The following is a 14,487-nucleotide window of genomic DNA, read 5'->3' on the forward strand; positions in this document are numbered from 1 at the left end:
TTGGTCTACAACAGTTTAGCATCAGTCACCTCTGCAAAGGTAATTTCCTTGGGATCAATTGTCCTGAGCCACATCTCAGGTTACTAGCTCCTCCTACACAGTCAATCCTTAGAAAACTTCCTATGTGCCTCAGCCATTTGTTGCTCAAATACAGTTGGATGGCTCATTAGTAGTATAGTTCTTGCAACAGTATTAGCTGAGAGTGAGTTTTATATGCAAAACAGGTTCTGTGCAACTAGGATGGAATTCCAACACTTTCATATGCATTTAAATAAGTTGACATCAAGTGTTAAGTTCATTTGATTATTTTTCTGTTTATGCTATTAGCAATCAGTTTTTCTGGCTCTGTTTTCTGTTCCAGTTCAATCACAAGTTGAATTACTTGAACTCCTGATGAACTGCTCCAAAAAAGGAGGAAAATTAACTGATCCCTCATTTAGTGACTTTGTGATCTTGTGACTATAAAGCTTGTGTTTTCATTCTCTTCTTAACATTTGACCATCTATTTTGCCCCTTAACTTGTGTTATGTCCCTAATACTTTATTTATTTTTTGAAACAGGAGAGTGGATTTGTCTTCCAATCATTTTTTAGCTACTGCTAATTTCTGTTCTGTTATTTCAAGGTGGTTGTTACCTAACACACATTTACAGCTGTTCCTCCACAATCAAGCACACCCACACCTCCATCAGATATGTATGGTTTTCACTTCTCTACCTCAAATCTGGCAATTGACAAAGACAGCAATTATTCCAACAAGGAAAACAAACCAAATAAATGGTGAAAATGCACGTTTTGAACTTACAAACTCTACTGTGTCTACTTGCTAGATTCAGAGTAGCACAAGACACCTGGGTTCTTTCCATGCTATTTGTTTTAACAGTTTTCAAACAGCTGCCAAATATGGTTGTCCCTGAACATTAAGCAAGCCATTTTACAAGTGGGCTGAGAGGCCACAGACCTGTTAGTTCAGAGCAAAAAGAACTGTTCCACGTGCATTATTCACATAAGGACAGGAATTCCAAACTATGGGCCATATCTTGATGAAAGCAGTCCCCCATTATATAAGTGCTAAACAGAGGTGCACTGATAAAGATTTTTTGGGCTGATACTGATGGCCAATTACTGACCAGCCACATCAGCCAAAACGGATCTGATTGCTGACATGCAGCCCAGAAGCTTGGAGAGGCAGCATCCTGGCTGGTAAGTCTGTTGGGGGGGGGGGGGGGGGGAGGGCATGGGGGAGGGAGAGAGTGGGGCTCATGCTCAGGGCTAAGGGCTCTTCCTGGCAGCTGCTCTCAGGCTTGGCAGGGTGAGTGGCAGCAGCGCGAGGACGGGGGGGGGGTATGGGGAAGCTAGAGCCCCCTCCCCCCCCGGTAGTCCTCCGCCCCATGCCGCCACCGCTCACCCTACCTAAACACAGTTACCAGGAAGAGCCCATGCAGCCCACCCTCACCCCGTGAACAAATCCAGGGGGCACACCCCCTATAACTCCCCTGGGGGTGCACGTAGCAGTGAAAGCCACCCCTCACGTGAGCTGCTGGCTCCGTCCCATGCCCCACCCCACCCTGACCCGGCTGGGAAGTGCTTACCCCAGCCCCGCTCCCTCCCTCACCACTAGGGTCTTGATCACACCCCTTCCCCCTACAGATTTACCGTGGTGCCAGACCCTGGTCTCAAGTCCTGGCCATGTGCACATGCACGTGGCATTTATCAGCAACATTAATCAGCCACATCAGTGGAAAAAAAAGCTGACTGCCACTAATGACAATTTTTCTCTCATCAATGCTGATGTGATATGGACCAATGTATCAGTGCCCCTCTAATTCTAAAGCCACTGAACCTTGTGGATAACTGTTACTCCAAAAGTTAAATATCAGGACCCAGACAAGAACTGCATCATGATTTTTCACTCTTCCTAGTTCAGCTCTGCATTGGGCCACTGCAATACTACGTGGTGCTGCTTAGGTTTAGTATAGATGCACTAAATTCACCAGTAGTTTTCACTATCCAGCACTCAAAAACACTCTTGCTGACCATCATTGCACCAAGGCCTAACGAGGTCCAGAATCATGGGAACAAATGCAAGCTTTGCCTTTGACTTCAATGATCCAGGATCATAACCTGAATGCAAGTATGTATCCATACTGATGTCTTCCCTCCTAAAGAACTAGTCATCTTCTTGATATGCATATATTCCTTAAATGCTGCACACAGGAAAACGTACTTCCATTCGGGTTTCCTATGCACCTTTCCCCATCTTGTATATTTAGTCTCCAGTTTATTTATTTTTTTTTAATAACAGAAGGTTAGCCACCTGCCAAGTGTACTTGGTAGCAGATTTCCAATTCAGTTGTCTAATTGTTCACAAGGGGAATGGGGTCATTTCAGGTTATACGGTTTTACCATGGGCATATGGCACTAAACCAACATGGAGGCATTTTAAATCTTCCTTCGCCTAGGACAGATGGGCACACTGATGCAGGATGATACAATGTAATAATGGTAGTTACACTATTGGTAAGAGACCCATGTTAGATGGCAGTAAAATTAAGGAGAAATACATGAAGGAAGAGCAAGGAGACAACATGGTAGAAGGGAAAGGGGAGATAGGAAGAAGACGTGAAGAAGGGAGCTACAAGCAAAGAAAACCGACCGCAGTAGAAACAATTCTTTTTCATTCAGGAAAAAAAGGACTTGAAAACCAGGAACAGCAAGACCAATAGGAATGGAATGACAATGATCTTGATTTTCTGTTATAATACAATGTTCCACAAGTTTCAATTCTTGGCCTAGTTCTTTCTGCTCTTGTGATCCCACTGCACTGGATAACTGCCAGAGGCTAAATAGTCTGGCTGTTTAGATAAATTACATATTTATGATTCTGCTGAGAATTCTTACTCAAAATCTATTTCTAAACTGCAAACTGTCTTGAGATTCAGCAGAGAAAGTTCTTCAACAAATATCACTTTGAAATGTAATCACCATTTCTTCTCATTCTTAACCACAGTAGTTTCACTTCCACCTCATTCAGCCTGTCATGATCTTAAACCCAAGGCAGAAAGGGTCGGTGCTCTTTCTGTCAGGGGGACGGTCCAACTGCTTCTCTGTGTAACAACAGATTAACTAGTAACTTCTTCCACATCCCTATAAACAGCTTCTGCCAGTTCATTTAGTCTGTGGTGTGCAAATTAAAATCCTCTCAACATGGATCAAAATGCAAAAGTACCCAGGACTTTTAAGAGCCACCACAAGGGTTTTTTTTTTTTTTAAAAAAAAAAAGCCACACTAGCAAGAACACCTTAAGCAACATACTTTTTTTAAAGTATGTTCACATCTTGACCTAAAAGTATACTCACCACAATCCTTTACTCTCTTTTTTGATTTGGCTAATGTATCGGCTAGTTTGTATCTTACAGAACAAAGAGTTTTGCTTAAATAGGTGCTGTAAATTATTTTTCAGAACTGCCAATACTATGATAATATTGTGCTATAAAAATCACAGCTGAGGCCTCATCTAGACTAGAAAGCTCTGCCAAGAGAAATTTTGTTGGCATACAGCAGCTGTTGCTGTACTTGCCCCTGGCTTTGGGTGTCCTGGCTCTCAAACAGCGGCTGGCTGTTGGGGAAGGATGTCTGTATAGGAATCCCCATTCCTTTACTCCACGTTGAAAAGGCTCAGCAAAGACCGCCAATAATTTCTCATTCCTAGGGTTTCATGGGCTTTCCTAAGAAGCGTTCACAGTTGAGACAGGGGTCCTGGTGGGATCTGCTTAAGATAATGTGCAGCTCTACAAAGGAGGGACATGTCATAACATTTTTTTTGTGCTGGACCCCCTGTGGGATGCCAGCATGCTTTGGCTATGAATGGACTGCTGCTTCTTCCATACCCCATGGCCTGCATCCTATTCTTCGAGTCCCTGGTCTTTCCAAACCAAAAGCTGAAGAGATCCAAATCCCTGCTCATGCTCTAGGCAGGCACATAGGCCTTGGCTGCAAGACAAGACATCTCACATATCTGTGGTAGCAAGGAATAGAAGTTATCAAAATGGCAGGGGGAAGCTTCTGGTTAGCTTGAAGTTTGCCCAGTAGACTTCAAGCCAATGTCCACAGTGATTGGCTTAAGGAAGTGCAGAAATGCTGCTGGAGGGTTTTAATGCCAGCAGTTGCAAGAACATCTACACAAACCTTCTGCCAACTGTCACACCGAAGCACAGGCCGCCCGCTCACTTACAGAAGCAGTTTACCGTGTCCCCCTGAAATGAGGGCATTGTGGTAGAGAACTTGGTATGTATAAAATTCTGGCCCCAAAATGGTGTTTTGCTCAGAGAACTTTGTAGCGTAGACAAGGTTTGAAGCAACTTATTAGAAGAGGTATCCAGCTTCTCCTCTGTTCCCAATTATAAACATCTGAAGCATGTGTTACAGATTTTTAACCCAGCACTTTGCTGCACCTTGCATAAATTATATATTCTAGCTGATTTTTTTCCCACCAAATGCTGTAGTCTAAGAACCAAGTTAGACCCAAGAAATACATTCTCTCTCTCTCTCTCTGAAGGAACTTGGTATCAATTACTAGTTAAATGTTGTATTCTGTGCCAGATTATTTGTCACCGTATTTTGCCCTCTCTCAACTTGCATCTTGCACATCTGAACAAATGTGAAGATTCTTCAGCGAGCTACTGCATTCTGGTCCTTGTAAAATACATTGACCATGCCAAAGGTTTTATTTTGTCACTCAATTTGGTTTATTCCACACACTGTTGGGAATAAATGCTTTTCTAGCTGTATTCCATAAACTGTACTACCAACTATACTACTTGAACAGTGGATTGCAGATGCGTTTTTAGGTTCTACTCCCACAAATACTTTCAAGCACGATTAACTTTAAGCATGTGAGTAGTCCTAATTTACTTCAAATGTGTGAACAGGTTCTTTGAAGTTATGCACATTCATAAGAACCTGAAGAATAAAGACTTCAGTCTTTTAAAGTTATTTATATATTAGGGCTCCAGGTCAAATCTCTAGTATTAGGGTTTGTTAAATACCCATAAATTCAGCCTTAATAACAGACTGGGTTCTCTGTTATCTCCCAAGACCATTGGAGATGTCATTAATAGTAAAAACTGTGTAATCATGGCAGTTTAAATCATTATTTTCCTTAATTGAGGGTGGGTAACAAACAAAACAAACAACACAGTAGGGATCAGATATTTTCGGCCATCTTAGCTGATAGACAGCTCTATCAATGGGTCATTTTACCAATAACAGGCACCGCTAACTTGGATCTAGTTTTGGCAAGTAGTAAGGACCATCTAGAAGAATGATTCGTGCCAAATAACCTGCGATCAAGTTGTCCATTCAGTTTATAGTAAATTCAAGAAGGACAAGAATAGGTCTCTAAACAAAGATTCTTGGACTTTACAAGGACTAACTTTGAGAAACAAAGGATTAACTGGATTTGATAGTTAGGAGGCCTGGACATGGAAACATAATGGAAGTACTCGAAGGCAAAAGTATAAATGCTATAAGGTGCTTGCATCCAAAAGTGGGGGGAGGGGGGGGAATGGGAGAAGACAGAATTGCTGCAAAGGACTTCAGACTTACAAGCACCTGAAACTGGCCATTACAAACAAACATAGTGTCTACAAGTAATGGAAAATGGAACTAAACAGTAAGGAGGAGCATCTTTCCATGGTCAAAAAACAAAAAGGAAGAAGCTGAGCTCAAAATAAGATCATTAAAATAAGAAGCAAAAGCTTCTTTAGTCATTAAGGGCGTTTATACACATGCTCCAGGAGGTGTGGGGAAGGAGGGAGGGAGCACTTTAATTAAAGTGGCTCCCAAGAGCCTGTCTAATTAAAGCACCCGGATTGTCATGTGCATCAGCGTCCCCATCCTGAAAAATGGCAGTGGGAGTGCCATTAAAGCATGTTGAACAAGCTTTATTAAAAGCACCCCTGCCACCATTTTTCAGGTGGGGGACATTAATACATGTGATGCTGGAGTCTGCTGGAGCATGGTAATTACCACGCTCCAACAGGCTCAATGCTCCGACGCAGCAGCCTGTCAGAGCAGCCTCCCTGCACGTGTACAGGTGCCCATTAATGAGAATAGAACAAGAAGGGAAGACGTGAAGCCACTGTCTACTGAAGATGAAGTGGAGATCTAGGACAATTTAGGCATGGCCCAATAACCAAATACATACTCTGACCTCAGTCTTTAATAAGGATGAAGATGTAATTGAGATAGTGCAAGACGTAATTGAGGACACCTGTGGGATACCATATAGCAATGAGGACGCGATTACAGAAATTGCCACATCTGAAACAGAAGCAAAATGTACAGCGCTTACTGTCACAAAACTAAGGACTCAGATTATCTGCACTCTAGAATATTGAAGGAACTGGCATATGAAATAGCAGCTCCATTAACACACCTCTTCTCTGCATCTATTGACTCGGGGATAGCACCTTAAAATTGGAAAATAATAAACAAGGCCTTACTTTTGGAAAAAAAAAAAGAGAAATAATAACCCAGACAATTACAGCCCTATTAAGCTTGACTTCAATAGCTTGTAAGATGTTAGAACAGACATTGAAGAAAAAAAAAAAAAAAGGCAATGATAGGGAAGCAAATGGAAAATGGGGAAAAAAGCACAACATGGGTCTATTTGAGGAAGGGTGTGTCAAGTTAAGTCAGTATTTTTCTGTAAGATAACAGACTTCTTGGATACAGGCAATGCAGTAGACTTAATTATATTTAGGGAAAGCTTTTAATACTGCATCTCAGTGGAATTTACTAGTCAAAGAGAGAGGACAGAAATCAGTGTTACTGTGAGCTGAATAAGGAGTCAGCTCAACAGGAAGGTGAATTATCTGACTAAGGAACACTAACCAGTGATGTTCCTCAAGGACTGGTCTTGATATCTAGCCTGTTCAACATGTCAGATGTGCCCTTATGAAACGTGTGGCTCAATGAACCTGGGGAGCACTGCCAATATAGAAACGGACAGATTATTTTCGTCACCAACATGCAAGAAATCAATTTAAACTGAAAAAACGTCAAAAAAGGGCTATTAAGATAATTATGGGAATGGAGACCTATTCTTATGGAAGATTAAATGGATCTTGGCATGTTCACCTTAACAAAACAGAAACTGAGGGGCACTTCACCCTTTACACCTAAATTCATTAGATGAACGGTAGCAAGAGGGAAGAGTTTACAACAGTGGCATACAAATCAGTAGCCACAAACTAGTTAAGGCTAGATCAAGTTTGGAAATTAAAAGACTATTTCTAACTACCAGGAGTGAATCTTTCCTGGTAAGTACTGCTGGCTTCTGAGGTAGGTTTTTTTTGTCCTCTGAAGCACCGACATACTGACAACGGCTAAGGCTGGGGCATTTTGCCTGGGGTGTGCTGTTGCTCCTACCAGTACTTGGGAAACTTAGGTTCCTGGCTAGAGGGTCGTGCTTTTCACTATGGGTAATAACAACTCCCAAGTTTAGGGTCAGAAAGGAATTTCCCCCTTGATCAGATGAGGAAGGACAAGCTTTTGCCTTCCTCTGTAGTGAGTGACACCATCCTTTTCCTAGAAGCTCCTGAGCATATGTTAACAAACTACTTCCTAGTATTGCAGCAACACGACACAACCAGAGTCTTCGTCTCTCCTGCTTTTACCTGTGCCGTGTTGTAGGATGCTCTGTTTCACACACTGTACCTTGTAACTGTGTGTGAGCGTTTGAAGCGGTGACTGTGCAGATTCCTTGGGTAGTTACCTGCCTGCAAACAAAGGGGATTGGACTTAACGGCCCAGGGGGCCCCTTCCACTTGTAGGTTAATCACCTACTATGCAGACTAAGCTGCCAGAGGATCTGAAGGACAATTAAAGAGACAGCTAAGAAACCCTTTGGTGTAACAGACCTCAAAGAAGATTGCGCATTACATGCTTTTAAAAACATCTTGGGAGGAAATCAACTGAAACTAAAGTAGGTAGGTGCACATTAGACGAGGAATTGGCTTTAAAACCTGCTGGACGCACCACAGACAAAGGTCCCTCTGGGAATGACCATATTAACTCAATTCTAAGACCACCCTCCACCCCTGTATTTAACATGGGGAAAAGAGCCCCTCATCTTAGAGTGGTATACAAAGGGAAGTGGTGCAGGGGCAGGCAGCTGCTGCACTTCAAGCTCCAGCCCCTATCTGGGGTTGGGTCCATCTCCCCTCAACATGAAGCCTCTGATCCCTGGCCTGCTCATTCTTACCTCTGATCCACCACAACCATGCTGCAGCCTAGGGCACTGAGCCTGGCATCAGCCCAGCCCAGCCCAGGGGCGTGTAGCTATGGGGGCTGGGCTGGGACTATGCTCAGTGCCCCAGGCTAGAATGGGGACACTGCCTGCCAGCAGGGAGCAAGAACAAGAGGATGAGAGGGAGCAGAGGCTGGGGTGGGGAGGGCAGGATCCAAGGCTATGAGAAGGGAAGCAGGCAGAGGCAGCAGGGAGGTAGGCAGAAGTAAAGGCTAAGCTGCTTGACCTCCCCACACCACCTGTTGCCCTCACTGCCTGCCCCCTTGCAGTGGCTGGGGGCATGAATTAAAAACAGCTATCCAATAATTAGGTTCTATATATGGAAAATTATAACCAATTTATAAATTTTCCATGTATAGAATCTAAATCACTGGGGGGATGTCTTATATTTAGGGTCATCTTAATACAGTAACGCACTACAAATTCCTTCCCAGGCAACCTCTCTGCTTTTACATGACTTTGGATGATGACAGATTCCCTTGCACAAGTAATGAAGCTTGCAATGACACTGCTGAGAGACAACTGTCAAGGCCTACACTAATGGAAGATAACAAAGACTTATGATTAACTCTATCCCAATGAATGCAAGAACATTTCAAGTCTACACTGAAGCATCACCCACGGAATTCGGAGATTTTGGTCTTTATTAAGTGCTATGAGTGGCAATTAAAAAGAGATCAGTCACCGATGCATTTAAAACGTATCAGTCACTTGGATCATTCACCTCCCATTAGAAACACCGTGCTTGTTGGAGAAAGGGACACGGGACTCTCCCCGAAAAGGAGAGTCCCATAAACATTACATCCTTCATTTTAAAACCACACACGCTGTAAGAGAGGGAAATCATTGATCCTCTAACACTGGAGTTTCATCCATACTCAGATCCCAGTTTACAGCCGACTGACCCAATTACTAACACACGCAGTTTTACAAAATAAAACTTTGTTTTATTCCTGAGCCTAATCTAAATATGGTGCAGTGCCTAAACATGGTAGTAACTGATAATTTTCTTCCACTTGCTATGTAAATCCAGTCTAGACTGTAGAAGTCCTCCAGGGTACTGTCCAAAAGATTTCCCCTCTGCTCACGGCAAATACTAGCACTGCATTCAGTGATTATTTCACCACCTCACGTCTTTGAGGGGTGAACAGGCCAAGGAAAGGCCCTATCAAATGTGTGCATTACACAGGAATCAAGGGAAGATTGTTACAACCTCTGAATAAATTCCAGGAATACACCATTTGAACTAAGAAGCCTATGTCTCTTGTTCTCTTTGGGGTATGAATCCATAATCTTCAGGCACTCTCAAATTGGGGCTCTGAGTTATACCCCCATGATGCATGAGACGGCATAGTGAGCTTAGGCCATCGAAGGTTCCTCTTCTGAGAGCCTTTGGATAGCAATAGCATGTGCTTGCACAAAGGCAGCTTCTTCAAACTTACTTGCCAAAATGCCCATTTTGCATGTTAGGCATGCAGATACCTAACCGCTCATTCTGCATGTTAGGCAATTTTCCAATTGCCAAATGAGCAAAATATCTGTGGTTCAAATTGTACTAGCGTTCTGCAAAACAATGGAACATTAAAGTCCTGGAGAAAGCAACCTGAGAGCTAGAGGAAGGATGTTCTCCTATTATTTACCTATAAACTAAATATATGCAATATGCAAACTATTGAGATGCAACATCCCAACCAGACTTATTTTTCAGAGCAGATTTACGTTTTCATCATGCAACCTCGATATAGGCAGTCCTTGACTTAAAGGTTTCACACTTGCAGTGTTTAGAAATTGACTCCCCATTTCAACTTTATGACATCAGTTTTGACTTTACAACGCTTGATCTGATGCGACGCCACACCAGCAAACAGGTTCACTGCCTTGCTCATCTCCCTGGAGAACATCTGTCCAAACTTCCTTGGACACTTTAAGAAAGCAGCCAAGACTCCAAAAAAACCTGCAGCCAAGACTCCCGCAAAGACTCCAACCAAGAGCCCTTCAAAAAGTCCAGCAAAGTCTCCTCAAAGAAGTCCTTCCAAATCAATATGATTGCTAATTACAATATAAATACATGAATGTAGCTATATTACTCATCTATAATTGATCAAGTACAAAATTCTGGGGTATTTTTGGTGAAAATAGGGTATCAGGCCTTGGTTCAGGAACCAATTCCCCATTTATAACATTGTTTCTTACAAGAAAATTGGTTCCAAGTTGCAACATTTCAACTTGAGACACGGTTTTCAGGAACCAATTGTGTTGCAAGCCCGAGGACTGCCTGTATTTTCATGGCTTTTTTATATGGGCGGATTCAATAGTTTCACAAGTGCTTAACCTAACTTTTTCATCTTTGTAAAACAATGAAAAGGTTCTAACTCTTATCTTCAAACATAATACTTCATACATATATATAAGTTAGGCCCTACCCAGCAGTCTTCTCTAGACTATGCATAGATAAATCCTTTAGCTTTTCTCAAATTATTTACAGCTCTTCAAGTTTCCAGCTTGTCTATGGCCAATTTAAAATGCACTGTCCAAAGGTGAAAAACACCCTACTGAAGCCTAAATCTGTGCCTAATGAAGCAGAATACAGTCCTTAATGTCTTTATACAGGTTGTTTAATGAAACCCCAAACAGCATTTGCCCTTTCTGCAGCATCATCATGCTGTTCACTCATTCAGTTCATCATCTACTATGAACTACAACTTCTTTATGAATTGTTGCATTTGTTCATTTTATATTTTTCAGTTGGATTATTCCTGCCTTTTTGATTTAGTGGCTTATTTTATTGATTTGAGACTATTCTTCTCTTAGCATGATCATGTTGCATTTCAGTTATCCCATCCCAAGCATTTGTGTTACCTTCACACAGATTTCAGGTTAGTGGAGATACTGTTAAGAAATATTTCCAAATTTATTAGTGGTATTGACAACGCAAACTCCTTTAGGATCCCATTTTTTCACTTTCAAGCTGGGAAGTGTTAACTCTTAATTCGTACTGGCATTTGGAATTAGCCATGTAACCCAACACACAAATGTTGCAACATGTTAGTTCCCAGTAATCCATATTTTTATTTTCCTTAGAACAAGGTAATTTGGAACAACACTGCATGTTGAAACTAAAATTAATTATATGCTTTGAACACATTTCTATTCTAAAGCAAGTTACCTATTCTATCAAACACGTTAGGTTACTATTCTATTCATGACAAATGCATGTTATCTAGTGGGTAAGAGTAAGGCAACAGGAATCTCAAATCTTCTCCCTGACACATTCACTTACTCTCTGTGATCTACCTACCTATTTCTTTCAAAGTGGAAATGTAATATGAGCTCCTAGGAAAATTAGTTCTGCATGCTAAAATTAGCACAGTACACAAATCTCCCTTAACCTAGAAACAACTCCTTCTTGTTAAACAGAGTCACCTCCTCTGAGTCTTCTCTCAGACTCTCAGGAACAGCAGAGTCAAAAACTGCCGAGAGGAGACACTGCCTCTCCGGACTATAAGTCTACTGCAGCATGTTTTGGTCAGCTGTGGTAAAACTCAATACAACTGCTAGCCATTCAATTTTAACCGACAGGAAATGTTTTACCTTGTGTAGCTAGCTATGTTCTATACATGTTTTACATCCTGTGCAAAAAAAGAGCAAACCTGAATCAAATTTAAATGAAAAAAGCATAAAATATGTGAGATTTGTGTATTTTACACTCCTGGCTTGGGGAAAAGTTTAGGCCAGCACTTCTTAACCCACGGGTCAAAACCCAAAAGTGGGTGGTAAGAATATATGAAAGGGTTGCAAATAAACATTAAAAATGGATTCTCCTTTAAAAGAGAAAAACATGGGAAACTATGGATTTTCCCTTGGAAGGGACTGCTCGGGACCCCCCTCCTCCCCCCCAATGCCCCACACACACTGGAGGTTGGGGCCTGGAAATGGGGGGCAACAGTTCAGAAGCAAGGGGCACTGGGTCAGGACTGGCCACTGATGTTTAGAAATGAGTCCTGATACAAAAGATTGAGAACCACTGGTCTAGGCACAGTTCTGCTGACAAAATGCAGAGAATAGGGATGTGAAAGGTCATGCCCCTTAATATAACACAGCTTTGCCTAAAAACTCCTGATGTGGACACAGCTATGCCAACCGACAAAGGCTTTCACTGGCTTAGCCTGTATTGGTTGGGGAGGTGGCAAAGGACCGCCAGCAGAAAGCACCTCTGTTGACGCATGCCACATTTCCACCACGAAGCTCTGACAACATAGCTATAGCAGCACAGGCTCCACAATGTACCCAACCTATAAGGAGAAGGCAACGATACTAACATTATCGCCAACTTAGATGGAATAATTTGCAGAAATTAAATTAGGTTTTCACTATTCTGGATCAGGACCCTCAACAGGTACTCAAGAGCTTGCAAGACTATACCCTAACTCCATCATTCATGAGAGGACTGTTTCAGGTCACCCATTATCACCATGTTAATACAACACAAAAATAGTTTGGTGTGGACTTTACTGTTGCCACGCTGCAGGCTGAAAAAGAATTTGTCCGACCCATCTTTAAATACAATAAAACACTGAAAATATTTTGGTGTGGACCTTACTGTTGCTCTTCTTCAAGATGAAGAATTAGTCTGCCCCTTTCTTAAAACTACATCCACACTGTAACCAAGTTAATTAAGGGATGAATAGCTGCTATGAAAGAACTGGGATAGAAACATGCGTCTCAATTCTGCAGTGAGAGCAGCACTTCAGAAATTACTGAAGAGTATTCACAATGCTTCAAGTAAGAGTGAAACGTGCTTTCCAATTACTTCACCAAGTAGCATACCTTGAGACTGTACAATTCAGAATTCCTGAGAATTTGTGGAGGGAAAGTTAAGAGCAAATGTAGGAAGATTTTATGAAGTATTAAGGCTAACAATACGAAAATGAGTTGTGTTTTAAGAAAAGTAGTAATGCAGAACTGTATTTCAAATCTTGGCTAACAATACGTTCAGCCTGTCTGAAATAAGAAGAAATCAGTGTTGCTTTCTACTGAAAAAAGGTTAACTTCAGCAGCAATATTCAAAGGAACTAGTACAGTCTGAGAGTATAGCTAGCCCCATAGTTTTAACGACTGAAAAAGTGCCATCCTACCCAGAAGTGACTCCAGAAAAATGGAGTCAACAGATCCACTCCCTGCAGGTGACATTCATTCCTGTGCCGATATAATCCCTATCCACTCCATTTGCCATATTTGATAGTAAAGGTGAGATTTAAGTGGTGCATATGGTGCGTGGAAGTCTTTTCCAAGGGTGATTTTACCCCCCGTGAATTCAGTCATCATTATTTTCCTTAATGACAAACTCAAGTTCTATTCCATTTCACTTCTGGCTGCCCTCAAAGAGCAAACACAGTGTTTCCGTCTTCTGTGTTGTGTTTACTAAATTCCAATTTCAAGACAAATCAGCTACATGTATGCAAACTCACTGCCTTTCAGGTGTCATTTAACTGAAGCTTAACTGATGCCATAAGTTATATACAGATGCTTTAACCCTCATGGTTATGCACAAGTGAGGAACCCTGCTCAACTCTCAGCTCCCATGTAGAGTTTTCAGGGCTTTCAGTTAGAAATCCCATCCCTATAACTTAAAGATTTCTAGATCAAATATATTCAATTTTCAACAGATAAACATGAAACCCCACAAAGCCATTTTACAGAGCCATTTATCAAGGTTAGTGCTACAGGTTAAGATCTTAAAACTGCCAGACTATGACAATACAAGACATCAGAACTGCAGCAAAAAGCAAAAGAATCTGAAGCTTATCAGAGATGGGAGATTATCTGTGATCCCTCCCTTCCAGACCTCACTACTGCTTTCCATCTGCTCAACTTCCAGAAAGAAAAAGCCACTTAAAATCGTCTGAAAATTTAAGCTTGCAACAATCTGTAACTTTTATTACCATTTAGGCAATGGGTAAGGGAAGATGGCATCTGTCAAACCTATTCCTCTGTGAGCAAAATGTTTAAACTAGTCTAATGCTGCTGAGTGTGCTGAAAGAAGAACCAGCTGCCACGGCATAGCTTTTTAATAAGAGAAGCTGTTTGTACTGAAACAAAGTATAGAAAGCACCCTGTTGGGGGTAGTACAGCATCTAGCCATTCCACTATTTTCCCATGCTCTTGGCCAGAGGAG

The 14,487-nt window shown here is 41.7% G+C and overlaps 1 protein-coding gene across 1 annotated transcript in view; it reads right to left on the reverse strand.

Moving 5' to 3' along the window:
* The window catches only part of TBL1XR1 (TBL1X/Y related 1), a 179,271-nt gene that overhangs the window by 96,227 nt on the left and 68,557 nt on the right, over positions 1-14,487 (reverse strand). The gene's annotated exons all lie outside the window — the stretch shown is intronic.

Source organism: Crocodylus siamensis, chromosome 6 (genome assembly GCF_052110815.1).
Source record: "Crocodylus siamensis isolate JL-2025a chromosome 6, ASM5211081v1, whole genome shotgun sequence".
NCBI classification, from domain to species: Eukaryota; Metazoa; Chordata; order Crocodylia; family Crocodylidae; genus Crocodylus; species Crocodylus siamensis.